The sequence below is a fragment of the Monodon monoceros genome, unplaced genomic scaffold (assembly GCF_005190385.1).
Source record: "Monodon monoceros isolate NGI ecotype Baffin Bay Population unplaced genomic scaffold, NGI_Narwhal_1 Super_Scaffold_2, whole genome shotgun sequence".
NCBI classification, from domain to species: Eukaryota; Metazoa; Chordata; class Mammalia; order Artiodactyla; family Monodontidae; genus Monodon; species Monodon monoceros.
In genome coordinates, this window is record NW_021703776.1 from 21,944,509 (window position 1) to 21,950,615 (window position 6,107).

The window sequence follows — 6,107 nt, forward strand, 5'->3', positions numbered from 1 at the left end:
AAAATAATTTTTTAAAAAGTAAACTGTGGTCAAGTATAGTTAATCCAAGGAGGTAAGGATTATTCATCTTGGAAATCTATTCACATAATTAATAACCACAACATTAAGTGATCAAAGAAGGAAAAATATGTAATCTTTCACTTCAGGCTGAAAAACAGCATTCATTATGATTTACTACACAGTTAAGATAGAAATTCTTAGCAAATGAGAAAAGAGAAAGACAATTCTTTTAAAAAAAGAAAAAAAGAGTACAGAATATCTACAGTAAGAATCTTATTTAATAGAGATATTTTAGATTCATTCCCCTTCAGACAAGTGTCAAGACAAGGATGATTGCTATCACTGCCATTATTCAACACAGACTGGAGGTCCTGGACAAGATATTATTGATAAAAACAGAAAAATAATAAGAAAAAAAGATAATAGGAAGAAGTTAAAATGTCATGATATGAATATCTTCATGGAATGCCCAAGATAATTTATAAGCAAATTTTAAGATTAACATGAAAATTCAGTTAATTTAAGGGCTGAAGGAATAATGTAAGGAACACCCCATATAACCACCATCCCAGAAATGAAATGTGCTATCATTTTGTCAAGTTTGTTCCGTATTCCTTTTTAAAATAACAAGTATACATTTACAAGAAAATTCATTATAGCGTTGTATGTTAGAGCAAACAATTGGAAACAATCTATTTTACATTAAAATTTTAAAGTTGAAAGAGCAATAATCTCAATCTCTCTGTCTGTTCTACAAAATCTTTCAATTAACTTAATCCAGAATTTTTCCCCCAAACTCTTTTAGAACACATACTAATTGTTTCTCACAATCACCACGTATTCAGGCACACATATACATTTCTAACTATCAGAATTTATAAGAATAATTACCTTGAAATCAGAGGAAATTGATTTATTAAGAAAGACTACTTGAAGACTGTATTGAATGGACAGTAATGAATGATAGGTATGTCTTATTTGAAAAAAAAAGTTACTTGAAGCTGATTTATAGATTTAAAACATCAACATTGCAAAATATTAAAAGTCCGTGCTCCTACCCTGGTCAGGACTTTTCAGATCTTCTTCTGTAACAAATTTCAAATATTTAAAATATAGTTTTAAACAAAAACTGTATCACTTGGAGTCTTTCAAGAATGTAGCTGGACATTCTAGAAGCTATAAATAAGAGAAAATTGGCAAAGTCTAGATCAATGGTGTCCAATGGAAATATAATTCTAGCCTTACAATTCTTAACCTTAAATGTGAGGCACATATGTAATTTAAAATTTTCCAGTAGGCACATTTAAAAGTAAAAATAAACATAATTAATGTAAATAATACATTTTAACCCAATCTATAAAAAAGATTAGCATTTTAGCCCATAATCTATATAAAATATTAGTATCGAGATAATTGACATTTTTAATAGCAAAATTTTAAAAATTTAGTGTGTATTTTACCCTTTTAAGACCATCTCAGTTGTATTATCCACATGTTAAGTGCTCAATAGCCTCATAAGGCTAGTGGCTACCACACTGGATAGCACAGGTCATACTGCATTGATTAGTATGATGCATTGATTAATGTAAATGATATAGTATGCTAATCTGGTGAAAGCAAACACCAACATTTAGGAATTTCTAGTATGTGCTAAACACTGTGTGAAGTACATTATATGGATTATCTCATTTAATGCACAGTAAACCTATGAAGTAAATAAATACTAATATTATTCATATTATTTCCATTATATGATTGAGAAAGTTGAGATTAAACACATATTCCAATGGACCACAGCTAAGACCAGGCAGAGCAGAGAATCAAGCCAGGCTTGACTGCTTCCTAAACCTTTACTTTTAATTAGTTTATACCATACTGGCTGCAGTTTGGATAACGGCTGGCACTGGGGTCATGGCAATGTGGGGGAAATAAGTTTGAGAAATATTCAAATGATAAAACCAGCAGGATTTGGTGATGGGATATATATGCAGGTTGAGGTAAATATCAAGGACAGTGTGGGTTTGGGGATTGTACAAATGGTCAGATGTGTGACTATTGCTGAGATAAGGAATATTAGAGGGGGGTAGATTTTGCGAGAAGCTTCTAAGTACTCCATACTTCAGATTCTGAACATTGCTACCATCTTGGTAGTTATATTAAGCCTCTGCTAGCAAATGTGAATTTAAAAGGGCCCTTCAGGGCTTCCCTGGTGGCGCAGTGGTTGAGAGTCCACCTGCCGATGCAGGGGACACGGGTTCGTGCCCCAGTCTGGGAAGATCCCACATGCCGCGGAGCGGATGGGCCCGTGAGCCATGGCCGCTGAGCCTGTGCGTCCGGAGCCTGTGCTCCGCAACGGGAGAGGCCACAACAGTGAGAGGGCCATGTACCGCAAAAAAAATAAAAAATAAAAAGGCCCTTCATTTCTACTAGTTATTAGACTAAACAGCAGAGAAAAGGAGAAAAATAATGTATTAGAATAAAATAAAAGAAAGCCTCCGTGATCACTCCCTTTTACAAATAGGAAGAAAAATGATATAACTGAGAAAATAATTTATAATTTATTTGGACTTAACAAACTTTTTCCAGATCAATAATACAGATGAAATTTATGGAAAATAGAAAAATTTAAATTGTTACTGTTTTAAAATTTAGGGGATAAAAGCAGATGAATGCCTCAATAAATGGATTAAAAATAGTACCACTTAAGTACTGATGTATTCTATCTCATCTTCACAACAGATTTGCAGTGTGAAACCTTTCTAGATATGAGTGAGATCTATGCTGCAGACCCAGTAACGTACGGCTCAATAAGAGCTTTTATGGTATTTATGATCAATTTGAATGACAAACAAAGCACTATGGATTAGAGGTAGGCACACCACTTTATCCCACTGTTGTTAACACAGTTATTTATGCCTCTTCCTAGTTTCTTGATTCTGGCTACTTCATCTTAACTCATGGTTTTTCTGATTCTTTGCCCCATAAATTTGAATTCCTCAATGATGAGACTGAATTACAATTTTCACATTTGGCTTGTAAGGTAGGGATCTGAGATCAAGTAAGGCAGAAAATTTGGGGAAGAGGGCTGGAGGGATTTACAGAGTGAGAAAAGTTCTGAAATAGCTGCTCTGAGGAACAGCATAGGGAGGTAACAAAGTATGGTTAAAAGGATTGTCAACCTGTGCGCAAGGCTGAAATGTACAGTCAGAACCCCGCAGATACCAAGGGATGACTGATTACATATGTGTACGAAGAAACAGAAGACCTCATCAACTGAACATGAGCCTCGAGATTTAAACAGTAAAATAAAGTTCCCAGGTAGTGAGGGACAGGAGGTGATAGGATCTCCTTTACATTCATTGAGTATATAACATTAATTGCTTTCAGAGAAATTAAAGACTTTTCTTAATAAAAGCTACTCAGGCAAGAGTTCACCTGAAGAGTAATATTTAGCTAAGATTATTCATAAATAGGGGATTCTGCTTCATCTCTGTAGCCCTCAATCCAGCTTTGTCATGTCTGTTGTTTGCTTCATAGTGCATTGATCTTTTGTACGAAAATTTAGTCTAAAATGATACAATCTTTTCATTCAGTAACTACATAAAAGTGCCAACAAAGTAATCCACACCTCAAACTCCATTATGACACCGTGACTTTCTGTGCTTCCTGCTGAACCAGAGCAGATTTTTAACCAGCATGGTCCAGCAGGCTGACATAATCAGAGTGCTTTTTGAACATTGTTTGTGAGCAGGGCCTACCATGGAGTGAGACCAGTGAAGAGGTACTTGGCAGTAGTCTAATTATGAGGTGAAAAGGTCTATACCCAGGTAGTAGTGGTGACAATGGAAAAGATAATGTTAGCCAAAAAATGTTTTCTAAGAAGAGGAATTAGGGAAAAAAAACCTGACGTATTTAATGTGGGTGTTAGGGATAAGGAAGAAGTCAAAGGTGATACAATTAGAACCTAACATGTGATCATAAATGTACCATTGGTAAGAGGAGAAACTGGATTGGACGTGCCTAGAAAAGTGTTGGAATAATGTAGAGGAGTTTAGACAAATTGTTGTTGACAGGATGATGGATGTTAGGTGGATATCTTGAGGTTACTTATATTTGCCATCATAGCAGTAGCAGAAATGACAGGCATTCGTAGTACTCAAGATGTGCTGAGCTTCCCAGGTTGCATGTATTCCTTTTAATCCAACAACTTAATCTTTCCTCATATGATCTCACTCTCTGACATTTCACATACCTTTCGACTTCTTAAGGTTAACAAACAAAGCTCTTATCATCCTTATATCTTATATCTCATAAATGTGTGAAATCTTCTAGTGTCTCACCAGCTAAGACATGTTCTTATAAACCGAGAAGCCCATTTATATGGATCCAATGGAATCATTTTTACCACAGAACCTAACAGCAAAATACTCTTGAGTATACAGAACTTCTTTCATGGAACTCATTACTTCCTGCTCTGTTTCATATGTTTTTCTAAATTTCTTATCTCTCTATATATAGAAGCCATATATAAAAAGCCATATAAAAAGCTATATCTTTTTACTTCCTACTCTCCCAATCACTACATCCTACACCAATAGTAACATTTAGATGGCATTTGTAATGTCAGGATTGAATTAGATAAGAGAAGTCAGAATAAGTTTTTAAGACTCGTTTGCATAATTGTCTTAGTCACTTGGGAAGGTAGTGAACAGAAAGCGGAGGTAAGTGCACAGAGCATAAGAAGAAAGTCAAGGATGCAGCCTTGAAGAACACCCACATTTTGTGGCATTGAAGAAGAGGAAGACCTTGTGAAGGGGAGAGGAGAAATAAAGGGATAAAAGAATTACCAGTATATTTTAATTTCATAAGTAAGATCAGTGTTTCAAAAGGTAGTGATGGAATATACAGTTTTCTCTTTCTGAGCATTCAAGAGAGCTAGGCCCTGAGAAAAATCATGGATAACTTTGATAAAGTGGTTTTATGGAGTGTAGTGGGAAAAAACCACATTGGAAGGGGTTGAGGAATGAATGGTTGGTAAACAGTGAGAGGCATCCATTTGATATTTCATAAAAACTCATAGATCGGCTGTAGAAACCTCACAGACCACATTAATGTGCTCTTTTATCACACAGAATAATTTGAAATTTCATACAACATTAGTCAGGAAACTGAGTTCTGTTCTGTTAGTATCAGTCTATTTGCAAGTTAAGGCAAGCTGTTTTTAAGTACTTCACTTTCTTACCTAAACTTATCCCCAATACCTAATTAAAGTGAAATTGGGGTTATGCTTATGTACCAGTGAAAGAAAATTACCACTTAATGGCTATTTAAAGTGTTTTTATTAAATTTAGAAGTAAATATAATTTTTATAAATTCCTGAGACTTTTATGTAAATATTAACTAATCAAAAGATCCTTAATCAGGTCGTGAGAACAGATTTTTTATTTTAGAAAACATGGTCATTTTCAGGTTGCTGTGAAAAATACTCTCAGGAAACTCAGATAAGACGTATTCCTTGTTTACAAGGATCTCATAATCAACTAAGAATATAAAGTCAGACTGCTAAATATGTATTATTATGGGAATAATGAGTTTGTCTCCATTCTCTAGTCCTATTAATATCCTCATACATCCTCTATTCTACATCCAGTAAATGGTGTGGGAATATTTTACTTAAGAATTATATCAATCCTATAGTAAAAGATAAAGCAATTCTTAAGCTTTTGTTAGTACTCGTTATTGCCAAAAATGACCATTAAAGGCTGACAGATCTATTGCTTGAAAGGGTAGTTGTAATGAGCTCCACATTTCCTAGGCACAGAAAAGAACCTGAGAAGGGTTAGAAGCAGAAGGATGTACTACTAATTGAGTACTGACACCATTCACCTCATAATGTAAAGCCATTTCTCCACTGTGAAAGAAGTATTCAGAGGAAATTATTGTTTTGAGAAAATGTTTCTTTCTTGATATGCCTGTGGGGTGTATTATTACTGAGGATTAGTATTTGTCCACAGATGATGGCTATGTATGGGTGTGTGAGTGTGTGAGCCAAATGTAGCATGTGTGTGTGTGTGTGTGTGTGTGTGTGTGTGTGTGTGTGTGTGTGT